The sequence below is a fragment of the Hypanus sabinus genome, chromosome 2, assembly GCF_030144855.1.
Source record: "Hypanus sabinus isolate sHypSab1 chromosome 2, sHypSab1.hap1, whole genome shotgun sequence".
In the NCBI taxonomy this organism is placed as follows: Eukaryota; Metazoa; Chordata; class Chondrichthyes; order Myliobatiformes; family Dasyatidae; genus Hypanus; species Hypanus sabinus.
This window is the reverse complement of record NC_082707.1, coordinates 81885254-81899665: the sequence shown is the minus strand read 5'-3', so window position 1 is coordinate 81899665 and position 14412 is coordinate 81885254. Positions and strand designations below refer to the sequence as shown.

Genomic DNA, 14412 nt, shown 5'->3' with positions numbered 1-14412 from the left:
ACCTTTAATGGCTTCATATACAGCATCAGCTATTGCTCCTTATGGGAAACTAAATGGGACAACAATAAATATCCTTTTATTCATAATGAAGAATAGAAGGTTGGGTCATATTGGACATCTAAATTCTTACATTTGTTTTGGCCTTTAGCATTCAAAATTCATAATGATCCCAAGTTGAAATAAAAATCGAATGTATGTTTTTGAACTCACCGCTTAACCATCCACTATTCTCAACAGTTTGGCTAGAAAGACAAGTTTTTAAGTGAAAATGAGAAGGTCACTACCACCAAATTTCAAATAAGAATGATTTAATATCCTTAATTGAATTGGGGTATCTTGTACTATGAAGATTGCACTTTGTTTTTGTTATTCCTCTCCACACCTGGTGGGGCATTGGGTAGCAACTGTGCTGTTTCTTTAGCATTTTGTCTATTTCCCATGAAGCTGAGCTGCTAGCTTAATGGTCAATCTAGCACGAACGGGAAACGTGCAAGGAGCTGACTGGATTGGAACCCGTGACAACTAGCCTCACAGCCTGGTGATGACGCCACTACACCACTGGTGAACTGAAGATGATGGCACTTTAATCAAATGTTAATACACTGCCATTACATAGAAAATATTCTAAATTATATTTTGACTGCCAAAAGAGATAAAGAAAATCATTGATAATAATTAAAAACCAAGCAACCATGAAGACAGCCCTACAGAATTTAGTGGTGTAAATACACATGTAAATATTTTGGAGCAGATGTTTAAAAACACTAATCACTCAGCTTAAAGTTCTGATTAACTTAAGATATAATTGCACACATTACCCCACTTTCCTTATGTGGATGATAAGAGTATAGTATTTTCTTTAACTGACATGTCAAACTCCCTTTCCTGAACAAGCTTTCAGTGTAAAAGCTCTTTACTCAGACAAGATAATGGCACAAGGAAGCTTCACACATTTTTGTTAATGTAAATTTAATATATTCTCAGCCATCTGTTAGACTTTTTAAAGCCGTTTTTGTATCTGACTGATGAGTAAACTGGTTCTGTGCTTCACTCAATTCTTCTTGCCTTCACCTTGTTTGTAGGACAACTGATGTGAATCTTTTATTGACTTGAACTGCGCAGCAGCAAACGTTCTGCTCTTTCAATGTATACGATTGTCTCTGTTGAGACAGCAGGACTACCTCTACGTGCTGGAGAATTTTAAAACACAAACTATAATTTTCTTCTGCTATCCGACACCACCGCATCTCAATGACAGCAGAATGTTAATGGCAGCCTCAATGTCAGTGCTGAAGATCCTGTAAAATTATAAATAAATCTATTTTAAAGGATTCGCTGAGTCATTGAGAAAGTGTGGGGAAAGAGACAGGAGGAAGACGTCAGATCACGCTGTTAACAACTGTTCCAAATTAATCTTGTGTTATGTCAGTGATTAAAGATATAACTGTTCGCTTGGAGAAAGAAAGGTTGCTATTGAACTTATCATTTTTAGATAGAGGGGAGGAGCTGACTAGTTGAAAGGGCCCAGGTTTGATCCTGATTGTGATTGCTACCTGTGAGTAATTAAGTTCTCTCTGTGACCCCTTCAGATTTCCTCGACATGTTCTGCTGTTCTTTCACATTCCAAGATCATGCTAATTGGAAGATTATTTGGCTGCTTACGTTCTTCTCGTGTAGAAAGGTGAATGGAGTTGATGGACTAGTGAAACAGGATAGGTTTGAAGAAAAGAAGTGAGGGAATGGAACTGATGGGTGCACTCTGACAACGGGCTAATCGACTTGCTGCCTGAATGGTCTCCTTTAATATCCTAGGCAAAAGCGATATGAGAATACAAGTAGGACATATATCTCTAATTTCCTCCTGGAAGTCTAACACACATGCATGCATTAGTCAAGGAAAGAATCAGGCGCAGTTCTGAAGCTCTCTGTGGTTGAATAACCAGCTGCTGTTTATGCTGCAGCTTTATCCATGGTTACCAGAGGCTGGTTTTGTGCAGAATGTTATCAGCAAGAACCATTGGAAGGAAGAGAGTCCAGCTTGTTGCTATTTTAACAGAAGCATAGCAAAGGATTTAAACCTTAGGTAAGATAGCAAGAATGTGTTAACTCTTGGTGTTTATTCAGGGCAGACTCTCAAAGCCGACATAAGATTTGATTTAAAATTTAGAATACCAAAATTAAAAGGAAAACAACAATAATAAATCACAAAAAAATCAAAAAAAACCCCCACTAAAACTATATTATACACTCATTGGTCACATTAATTGGTACAAGAGGTACCTAATAAAGTGGCCATTGAGTGTATTTCTGTACATTCATGGTCTTCTGCTGCTGAAGCCCGTCCACTTTAAAGTTTGATGTGTTGCACATTCAGAGATAATTTTCTGCACACCTCTGTTGTAAAGTGTGGATACTTGAGGTACTTGAGGTCCTGTCAGCTTGAATCAGTCTGGCTATTCGCCTTTGACCTCTCTCATTAATAGTGCGTTTTCACCCACAGAAGTGCCACTCTCTGGATTTTTTTTTTTGCTGTTTTTTTTTTGCAACATTCTCTGCAATTTCTGGAGACTGCTGTGCTTGAAAATTTCAGTAAATCAGCAGTTTCTGACCAAAAATAATTCCATGATATAAGTCATTTAGATCACATTTTTCCCCGTTCTGATGCTTAGTCTGAACAAGAACTGAACCTCTTGACCATTTCTGCATGCATTGAGTTGCTGCTGCATGACTGGCTGATAATATATTTGCATTAACAAGCAGGTGTAGCGGTATACCAAATAAAGCAGCCACTGAGTTTATATTTTGTTATGCAAAAGGAAATGAACAAAAATTATTGTTTTATAATTACATATTTTGAGTTCAAATCCTAATAATAAAACAAGCAAACTGGTTACAATGAAGGAAACAGAAACTAAGTTGTATGATAATAACTTCCACCTATTTATCCATATGTAACTCTGGGAAATGTCTGGTGATGAGTGAAAAGAAGCGGACACAAACACCAGAACTCAAAATAATGGAAGGTGGAAGATGAGGTGGGGAGAGCAGGGTGAGTTGATCTGGACAGAACTGTCCTTGTGATCTCTGCAGTCTTTGGGATGGAGAGGAAGTGTAGTTCAGAAATAAAAATCTCAGACTAGAGCAGTGGTTCCCAAACCTGGGTCCATAGACCCCTTGCTTAATGGTATTGGTCCTCAGCATAAACAAGGCTGGGAACTCCTGGCCCAGAGATTTGATTAAATGCTGTATGAATGAGTACCGATCTTCCAGTGCTCTGCATTGCAGCTTATCCAGCCCTCCTCTTTGGACTTCTCTGGACTTGTTACTGTTACTGGTTAGGCAGGACTAATGAACTCATTTAAAGTACCAGTGACAGTAACAGGTCCAGAGAAGTCCAAAGTGGAGGGCTGGATGGGTTCTAGCTAGGGGATCCTATGCATCAGTCTTCTAGAAGTCATGATCCAACCTTTAGAATCCAATGAGGCTCAAACATATTGACAATGGTGAAAGGATTTGTTATTTTCTAATGGCAGGACGCTAATTGATCTGATAGACAGCATGCCCACACTGTTGAATCACTCAGTTCTTAATTTCACTGACAACCATATATCCCTTCACCAGAGGAGATCAGATCATGGCCACAGTATTAACACTGCATTATGTGTTATGTTTTGTAACTTCAGAATATAAAAACTGATTGAAAAGAAAACAAGGGAGCCAGGAAATAACTTGTGTACATTCATTTTTACTTTAATGGAGGTGCATACATATGATGTGATGGCATGATGATGTATGACATTTACGTACTATTATATATCACCCGTAATGAATTGTGTAAGCAAACAAAGAGTGCTTAGTCAAACAATATATTTACTATATATCTCAAATATTACTGGAATATTAAATACTCAACATTCTGTAATTAATACGGACTCTAGAATAGTTCTGGTTTCAGGATTTTGCTCTTAACGTCTTTCAATCACACATCCCTTCATTTTCTATTGAAGAACAAAGTTTAAATGTATTGAACAGATTCCAGTAAACGAATCCAAATCACGGTCAACTGACTCCCTTCAATGTCTGTTAAATTTAATCGAACATTGAACTGCTCTTCACAAGGGCAAAGAGAGTTGAAAGATGAGATTGATGTAACTCTCTTCACCACTGCAAGCCACTGAATACTGTGCAAAACTGTATAGATTAAGAAAGCTAAAAAGGGATTAAATGTAAATCAGTTGACTAGTTAAAAACGAGGAATCAGGTATGAAGAACAAAGCCAAGCACCTGCTTGATAATTTCAAAAATAGCCAGAGAAAAGACTTGAGAATCGAAGTGATATAACTTCTTTTTTAGGGAAGTTATATCCTAAATGATGTTTTGAAAACCTGATAATGAAGGTAACACAGGTTTCCCAAGTTTCTACGAAAGCCGAACGTGGCTATCATTATAAGTTATTAATAATAAAATGATTGCGTAAAAATACAGATGGAATTTGATAAACCTTTGCCCCACCATTTAATCAACCCAGTCAAGGAGAAAACCACTCCAGTGACTGGTAAATAATATTTTTCAGTCAGAAAATCCCTGCTAAATCTCTTGTCTCACCATAGATTGGGACTGGAATGTCCAGGGGTCTATTCTTTATTCAACACAAATGTTGCCAAAAAATCAAGGAAATTCTAGTAAATATATCAATATGTATTTACTTTCCCACCACATTTATCATGCAGAATCATTTGCTGAGGTTCACTGATCCACTCCTCCCTGCTCCATAACCCCAAAGATTCTCTCCCTAAATATTATACAATATGTTCAGAATCAGTTTTACAGCATCTGGAGTTGTGTTTTTTGTTGATCAAGCTGCATTCTTTGACCCCAATCTTCCTACATGGAAAAGCACACCATATTTGGATAATTTGTCATGTGTTCTAAACTTCACTTCCAGCAGCTGAGATTTAGATGGGAGCATTCATGTTGTCAAAAGGCAAAATGTAATACCAGGAAGTGATGCACCATCAATAACTCTCGGAGACGTGAGGCAACAGATAGGCGTTTATTAGTTGGAAGAAAGCACCGTCAGCAGCAAGAGACCATCACACAACATCCTGGGGACTGAGGGAGGAGCAGTGCCTCCAATCGCCTTTATACAGGGGTCTGTGGGAGGAGCCACAGGAGCAGTCAGCAGGGGGCATGTCCAGACAGGTATATGTTCTTCATCACAGGAAGCAAAAGAAGAGAAAATCTGCAGATGTTGGAAATCAGAGTGACACACACAAAATGCTGGAGGAACTCAGCAGGCTAGGCAGCATCTATGGAAAGAAATACAGTTGATGCTTCAGGCCGAAACGTCAACAGTACTTTTTTGCATAGATGCTGCCTGCCCTGCTAATTCCTCCAGCATTTTGTGAAAGTAACCCCAGGAAATTTTAATGGAAATTTCATACAGGGTGGCTGACCAACAACTTAGTGGTGGGATTTTGAACCTTGTAAAATACCACACTCCAAATGGAGACACAGAATGTTAAACTTAATATTCAGTTCACAAAGTTTAAGTGTTGGGGAGAATACCCTAGTCCTAGCACATCATTATATAGTATGCAATGTATATTATTCTATTGGTGGAAAAATCCTAAATCAAAGAGTGGTGCATTTGTTAGCATTGCTGCCTACAGGTCCAGACACCTACAATATGTTCAATCTGACCTCAGGTGTGCTTGTGGGCCAGTCCGCATGTTCTCCTCACTTTCCTTCAGGATCCTTTGCTCTGTCCCACATGTCAAAGGTATGCATGTTGAATGATTAATTAGCTTTTGTAAACTACACCCGATGTTGGTGGTGGTAGGAATATCAGCCTGCAGTTGATTGGATGCATGAGGTAAAGTAAGATTATTATGTATGTATATAGATGTGAGGGCCCAGAGAAACTGGTGTATGATTCAATTACTCTAAAACTCCAGAACGTTCTAATAACAGAAGTAGAAGCTGCAGAATTGAAAGGAACAGTGACATAAATGCAGAAAGCTGCGCAGTACTCATGCAAAATTTTGTCGATTAATATTAATCCCTGATAAATTCTTGCCCAGAATTAATAAATGGCATAGAACAGAGAATGTAGCTTAGAGCAGTATTTCGAACTAAACTGAGATTAGAATGAAGAAGCCTAGGTTGGAACCGATAAAACCTAATTGCATGAGGTCCTCCGTTGGTTGGGGCCGACCATGGATATTGCATCCTAGCTGTCTATGTGATATGCAAGCCGGGTACTACAGGGTAGTACAATATGGAGAGCAAGCTGTTGCACACACAACAGCTTGCCCCTCTCCATACAGCTGATGAATTGAAAGGAACAACAGAGACTGATACAGTTTGGAATCAGCAGTATTGCAGGAGTTGTCAATCAGTGTTGAACTCAACGTTGCACTGCTTTAGTGACTCCAGCTCCTGATTTTTCCGTGGAGTTACTCCCAAAGCCTTCCCTTGTTTATGAAAAGAGTAAACCACATTTGGGTCTGTCCAGAAAGGTTTATTTCTGGCTGATTTATTTCAAATTCATTTGAATTAGAAAGTGAAGTATTTCAGCTTTCTATGGATAGATGGACTGAATGTGTTATCTTATGAATTTATCCCAGTTACAATATATATAACTAATTTGGTAAAATCTGAAGGGCCAGCACAGCTGGCTCAACTGGCAGATCTACTGCTTCACAACTCCAGCAACCTGGGTTCAGCCCTGAACGCCAATGCTGTCTGCATGGAGTGCACCTGTTCTCTCCATGACTGCTTCTGGGTGCTCTTCTGGCTGCTCCACTTACTTCCCGCATCCAAAAAAATGTGCAGGTTTATCCATTAATTGGCCTCAGTGACTTATCCCTAGTATCTAGATGAATAGAAGAATTTGAGGGGAAAGAGGTTGCTAGAAATGTGAGAGAATAATAGTAGGTTTACTGGAAGTGGTTGGTGTGCACTCTGTGGGCTAGAAGGGTTTGTTTCTGGGCTGCATTTCTCTGTGACTCTCTGACTATGAAGCAAAGGCTGTGTAAATTGTGTTTCTAATTTTACTTAATTTTGAAAAACCACCAAAACCTAGGATCTCTATGTATTTAACAATGTAACTGACTGAAACTCTACTAATAGTAAAAATATAATTACTCCAGTACCTTTGGAAATGACGTTAATTGATTATAGAACAGAGTCCAATCGCATATAATGCAGAGATCTTGCTGTTGAAACAATTTTACTTAGAAGTTTGCAGATTTGCAGCCATAATTAGTAAAACTATGCAGGTTCTTTACAGATGTAAAACATAGTGACCTTCAGTACACGATTCCTGCCCTCACATTGTGGACTGGGGCTCCATGAGCCTAGAGGCTGAAATTTTTCTGTTAATGAAAAGCGGAAGAATGCCCGTTCTTCTCTGTAATTAATGACTTGCAAACAAAATTACTGAAGCACACAGCTTGGAAATACTTGAGAAAACAATTTTGTTAGTGGATCATTAATTGCAGAGAAGGAAAAGAAAACAGGCATTCTGCTCTACATTATTGCTGCCTTAGTCATATAGCATTTAAACTTGCTTTCTGAAGGCTCTAGCCTTAAGGGGAAATCCAACATTTTCAAGTACTTAATTAAATGGACACACGTGACAAGTTTGTGATGCACAACAGACATTTCAACAAAGATGAAGAAATGTTGAACAATGTGTACCTTGTGTACCTTTTAAGCAAGTGGAGGGTGCCCCAGGTATAGAAAGGAGGTTAGTAGGAAAGAATTGAGGGCTGGAGAGTCATGGGGAAGTACTGGTTTTAGATATAAATCACATACATCATTTTAAAATCCCGTATTAGAGAGCATGGGGTGGGGGGGAGGTGAAGTCATCCATTCCCTCATGAGTAGACAAAAGAATCAATATTGAAGATGTTTCTTCTTCCTACTGTAACAGATTTCAGCCAGAAGGTATTAGCCCACTAGATGACAGCTGTATTGCATAGAATGTGAGGTGGCAGCAAGCTCATGCTAGAAATATATTCTCCCCTTTCTTAAATTAATTGCCCTGTAAATGTACCTGACAATCCCCAGAAACATTTAAATATTTTATAGTACCTTTAAATGTATTTTATAATATGCACCAACAATCACTTAAAGATATTAGGTGTGGCTTAAAAACACAAGTGGCGTAAACTTTCAAACGCTGAGTGATTGCAGAGGAGATTTAGTCAACTTAGCAGGTGGCTTAATGTTACGGTAGATGGGTCCCTCACACTGTCGTTCTTGTTGGACTACACCTCATAGCTTTCTCTCACTGCTGGCTGGGGAATGTGCCCAGGGACAACTGTGTGGTGGGGATACCAAGGAACCTGGAAGCCTGTTGAACGCTGCGACAGAAAATCTCCTCCGCCAATGGCATTTACAGATTAAGGGATAAGTGTAGGTAGGAATGTGGGGAAGGTGTATGTAGGGAATTGAATTTACTGTCAAATAAGCTGGAACAAAACTAATAAAGGAAATGAGAGGACAAAGTAACTCAAAGGAAAAGAAACAAAAGGAAAACAATATTTGGGATTTAAAAAAAAATTCTTGTAAAAATCCACTAACTGAGTAAAGGGAATTCTCTTCTTTTAGTTCCTCGTTTTCTGGGCCAATGAGGCAGCTATTAACAATAATAATACTTTAACAATTACTGCTGTTTAACATTTTTGTAGTGAGTTTTTTGGATAATTAACGCATAAATCACAGGGTGAGGTTTGTGCAAGCGTTAGTATTGCTTCTGCAAATCAAATGGCCAAGTGATGCAAGTGCATCAGTGTTATGCAGCGATTCCCGGTTCACCTTCCTTGCCTTGCTACAGGGCAACAGGCACATCAACCGGGTCATTAGCAAATCACAAGGCACTGTGTGAGATGGCACTGGGCACGGCCACTTCCTACACTTGCCCTGACGCCATCCTCACAGGTACACTGGGCCTTTAAGCAACATGACTCCCAACAACCATAAAACTTCAGCTCCAAGCTCATCGCAGGAGTGCTCAGGACAGCAAGTGGTTTCCAGGCTGCAGACAACTTACCCTCGGGGCCAGTCTCCAGCATCACACAGGCTAAACTTCCAATGTCCTTTTTCCCTGCTTTTATATGTCTCCAAGATATTATAAAAAATAGCTGAAGTTGGTTTAAATAATTAAAGATAGAATAAAATAGAAGCAAAAACAAAGTTTAGATGAAGATGAACTTTATTGCAGTCCATTGAAAAAGATGGGGCTAAGCTGATGTACTCTTGCCGAAGGATCGAATATAAAGTGTATCCAGAGCCTTGCCTCAGGAAGGTGCAAAAGGCTTGATTACCCAACGGTAAGCCGAAGGGGAATTCAAGTCAAATGAGACACCGGACCTGCTGATATGTACTCTGCAGATTTACAATGTCCGGCTGAAGAGGTCTTGCACAGTTCTGGCTGCTTTTCTGAATCAGTGAGTCAAGAATAAGGGTAAGCAGAGTCCATGGAGGGGAGACTTGTTCTCATGATGGACTGAGCCGTGCTCGCAGTGATTCATTTCCAAGTCAGAATGGTATGGAACTGAGGGGAGCCTGTAGGTGGGGGTGTTTCCCTGCACCTTGTCCTTCTAGACAGTTGAGGGTATGGGTGTAGGAGTTTCTGTTAGAGTAGCTTGGGTATCTGCAGTCACTGAGTGCTCATGGTGAAAGGAATGAATCTTCAGGGTGCTGGAATCACGCCAATCAGTGTGGGCTACTGTGAAATAGATGATGTGAGAGTGCTACTGGATTTCAACTGATCTGGGCAAATAAAAAGTATTCCATTGTAGCGATGTGCTACACACAGCACTGAAATAACGACATGCAGTCGGTAAGTTGTTTGGAGACTAGTTTATTAAAACTTTGTGGCACTGGAATTTATTCCCTAGCGCCCGCCCTCTCTGGGCGGAAATGACATCAGAGGTGCATTACCAAAGTCTCCCCTGCGCGCTGGCTATTTGTGAACTGGTTCGCCTGCGCAGAAAGTGGGTCGCCAGATAACCACCCCCAGAACAGGTGATACACCCCCTAATGTCCACAGTCTGAATCAGCCTCTGTTTGGGAGGTCTGCCTCTGCGCCGTGGTGCCTGAACCTCGATTGGCTGCGCCAAGTCCACTTGGGCTGGTTTGAGTCGGTCCACCATGAAAACTTCCTCTCTCCCCCAATGTCCAGAATGTATGTGGACCCGTTGTTGTTGATCACCTTGAATGGCCCCTCGTACGGCCGCTGTAGCAGTGTCCGGTGTCTGTACCTTCGTACAAATACAAACTTACAGTTCTGCAGGTCTTTGGATACATGGGTCGCAGTCCGTCTGTGCTGTGAAGTTGGTACGGGGGCCAGGTTGCTGAGTCTTTTGCGTAGCCTGTCCAGGACTGCTGCGGGTTCTTCTTCTTGCCCCCTTGCGGCTGGTATGAACTCTCCCGGGACGGCCAGGGGCGCGCGGTACACCAACTCGGCAGATGAGGCGTGCAGATCCTCTTTGGCCACTGTACAAATTTCAAGCAGGACCCAGGGAAGCTCGTCCACCCAATTAGGTCCTCTCAGGTGGGCCATGAGAACCGACTTCAAGTGATGGTGGAAGCGTTCAGCTAGTCCGTTCGACTGTGGGTGGTATGCAGTAGTGTGGTTTAGCTGCGTTCCCAAAAGGCTGGCCACAGCCAACCTCAAGCTGGAAGTGAACTGGGCACCTCTGTCAGAGGCAATGTGGGCCGGTACCCTGAAACGTGCTACCCAGGTTGGGATCAGTGCTCAGGTGCAGGAATCGGCAGATGTGTTGGTGAGTGGGACCGCCTCTGGCCACCTCGTGAACTGGTCCACCATAGTTAGGAGGTACCGTGCTCCTTGGGACACTGGTTTGGGGTCTACGATGTCCACGTGAATGTGGTCGAACTCCAGAGGGTGGGTTCGAACTCCTGCAGCGGGGCTTTAGTGTGCCGCTGCGCCTTGGCTGTTTGGCACTGCGCGCACTTTCTGGCCCATTCACTGACCTGCTTGTGAAGTCTGTGCCACGCGAACTTACTGGAGACAAGCTGGACGGTTGTCCTGATAGATGGATGCGTCAAACCGTGTATGGAGTCGAACACTCGCCGCCTCCAGGCTGCCGGGACGATGGGTCGAGGTTGGCCGGTAGCCACATCGCACAGGAGGGTCCTCTCACCTAGGCCTATGAGAAAGTCCTGCAGCTGCAAACCCGAGACTGCGGTCCTGTAGCTGGGCATCTCGTTGTCTGCCTGCTGCGCCTCCACGATTGTTGCATAGTCCATCCCCAGGGACAGGGCCTGGACAGCTGGTCTGGAGAGTGCGTCCGCCACGACGTTGTCCTTTCCCGAGACATGCTGGATGTCCATTGTGTACTCGGAGATGTAGGACAGATGTCGCTGCTGGCGAGCTGACCAGGGATCGGACACCTTCGTGAATGCAGTGAACGGCCTGCCTTCTAAGAAGTACCTGAACTGCCAGATTGCCAGATACAGTGCCAACAGCACCCGGTCGAAAGCACTGTACTTGAGTTCGGGTGGTTGTAGGTGCTTGCTGAAGAATGCCAGGGGTTGCCAGCGCCCCTCAATGAGCTGCTCCAGCACCCTGCCAACTGCTATGTTGGATGCGTCCGCTGTGAGGGCAGTTGGAACATCCGTTCTGGGGTGCACCAGCATCGCGGCATCTGCCAAGGCTTCCTTGGCTTTAATGAAAGCAGCCACGGCCTCCTCGTCCCAAGTAATGTCCTTGCTTTTACCCGACATCAGGACGTACAAAGGGCACATGATATGGGCTGCCGAGGGGAGGAAATGGTGGTAGAAGGTCACCATACCAACGAACTCCTGCAGGCCTTTGACCATGTTGGGCCAGGCAAAGTGGCGGATCGCGTCTACCTTGGCGGGCAGAGGTGTTGCCCCATCTTTGGTAATCCTGTGGCCCAGGAAGTCGATGGTATCGAGACCGAACTGGCATTTGGCTGGGTTGATTGTGAGGCCGAAACACTCAGGCGGGAGTAGAGCTGGCGGAGGTGGGACAGATGCTCCTGACGACCACTACTGGCTATAAGGATGTCGTCCAAATAGATGAACGCAAAGTCCAGGTCGCGTCCCACCGTATCCATTAGCCGCTGGAACGTCTGTGCAGCATTCTTCAGGCCGAATGGCATTTGGAGGAACTCAAACAGGCCGAACGGGATGATGAGTGCTGTTTTGGGGATGTCTTCAGGGTGCACCGGGGATTGATGGTATTCCCGGATGAGGCTTATTTTGGAAAATATTCTTGCCCTGTGCAGGTTTGCTGCAAAGTCCTGTATGTGCGGCACTGGGTAGTGGTCTGGAGTGGTAGCCTCGTTCAGTCTGCAGTAGTCGCCGTATAGACTCCAACCCCTGGCTACTTTGGGCACCATGTGCAGGGGGGAGGCCCATGGGCTGTTGGACCTCCGTACTATCCCCAATTCCTCCATCCCCTTGAACTCCTCCTTCACCAGGCGGAGCTTTTCCGGGGGTTGCCTTCGTGTGCGGGCGTGGAGGGGTGGTCCCTGGGTTGGAATGTGGTGCTGTACCCCGTGTCTGGGCATGGCTGCCGTGAACTGCGGTGCCAGAGTCGATGGAAAGTCCACCAGGATTCTGGTGAATTCGTTGTCCGACAGCATGATGGAGTCCAGGTGTGGGGCCAACAACTTGGCTTCACCCAGGGAGAACATCTGGAAAGTCTCGGCACGTACCAGTCTTTTTCCTTGCAAGTCGACCAGCAGGCTGTGAGCTCGCAAGAAGTCCGCCTCCAGGACTGGTTGGGGCACCACGGCCAGTGTGAAGTCCCACGTGAACCGGCTGGCGCCGAACTGCAACTGCACTGCGGGTGCTGTAAGTCCGTATCGTGCTGCTGTTTGCGGCCCTCAGGGTGGGTCCTGGCTTCCTGTTGCGGGTGTCGTACCCCATCGGGGGCAAGATGCTGATCTCTGCTCTGGTATCAACCAAGAAGCAGCGTCCCAACTGTTTGTCCCAGACGTACAAGAGGCTGTCCTGGTGGCCAGCCGCCATAGTCATTAGCGACAGCTGGCCCTGGCCCTGGCCCTTGAAGAGTGGGCAACAACGGCGGGCTTTTGCGCCCCACCACTGGTGGTAGAAACACCACTGTTCACTGGCCTCCTCACTCCTGCCTCTGTGTTGTGTGCGCTCCCCTGCCGTGCCTGGTCTGGTCTGCTGTTGGGCGCGTGGCCTGGTAATCTGACCGCCGGACGCCATGCTCTCCCTCTTGGCTTTCCACAGCACGTCTACCCGGGCTGCCACCTTCCGGGGGTCACTGAAATCTGCGTCGGCCAGCAGCAGATGTATGTCCTCGGGCAGTCGCTCTAGGTATACTTGCTCTAACATGAGGCAGGACTTGTGTCTGTCAGCCAGGGACAGCATCTCATTCATCAATGCTGGCGGCAGTCTGTCTCCCAAACCGTCCAGGTGAAGCAAGCGGGCACCTCGCTCACGCCGTGAGAGGCCAAAGGTCCCAATGAGCAGCGCTTAGAATGCTTCATATTTGCCTTCTTCTGGGGGCGACTGTATGAAATCCGCAACCTGGGCGGCAGTCTCCTGGTCAAGGGCGCTCACCACGAGGTAGTAACGCGTGGAATCAGAGGATATCTGCCGAATCTGGAACTGGGCTTCTTCTTGGCTAAATCACACGCGTGGTCGCAGCGTCCAGAAAGTCGGCAGTTTTAGCGAAACTGCGTGAACAGATGAAGAGTTTTTGTCCAAATCCCGTCTGGACCGTCGGGGTCACCAGTGTAGCGATGTGCTACACACAGCGCTGAAATAACAACATGCAGTCGGTAAGTCGTTTCGAGACTAGTTTATTTAAACTTTGCGGCGCTGGCATTTAATCCCGAGCGCCCGCCCTCCCTGGGCAGAAATGACATCAGAGGTGCATTACCAAAGTCTCCCCTCGTGCGCTGGCTATTTGTGTGCCGGTTCGCCTGCGCAGAAAGTGGGTCGCCACACCATCATGTTCCGGACTTAGATTTCTAGATGGAGGAAAGGCTCAGGGTGTCAGCAATGGGTTATTCACTGCAGGATACTCAGTCCCCAATCTTCTCTACTAGTCCTAGTATCTGTGTGGCTACTCCTATTGAACTTCTGGTCACGGATTTCCCCTCAATTATTAATAGTGAAGGATTCATCTACTGTCTCACATTCTAAAGTCAAAGGTAGATAATTAGCTCGTAGAAAATAGAAATAAAAGTTCTCTTCAGCAAGAGTGACAATTAAAAAACACACTTTTCCCAAACAGTTTGACAAAGATAGTATCAGGGTCATTCAAACATTCTGACTAAAAACTAGATGTTACAGATGATCAGGCCGCATGAAAGAAATAACTGAGTCAACTACAGGTTAAAATACAATTCAGATATGAGGAAATTGTGG

The 14412-nt window shown here is 44.5% G+C and overlaps 1 long non-coding RNA gene across 1 annotated transcript in view; it reads left to right on the top strand.

Annotated features, from left to right (window-relative positions):
* The first annotated feature begins 1988 nt into the window (after positions 1–1988).
* The window catches only part of LOC132405081 (uncharacterized), a 49086-nt gene continuing 36662 nt past the window's right edge, over positions 1989–14412 (top strand). Inside the window, exon 1 of the long non-coding RNA XR_009515746.1 lies at positions 1989–2083. This is a non-coding gene — a long non-coding RNA (uncharacterized LOC132405081). The remainder of the gene's footprint in view (positions 2084–14412) is intronic.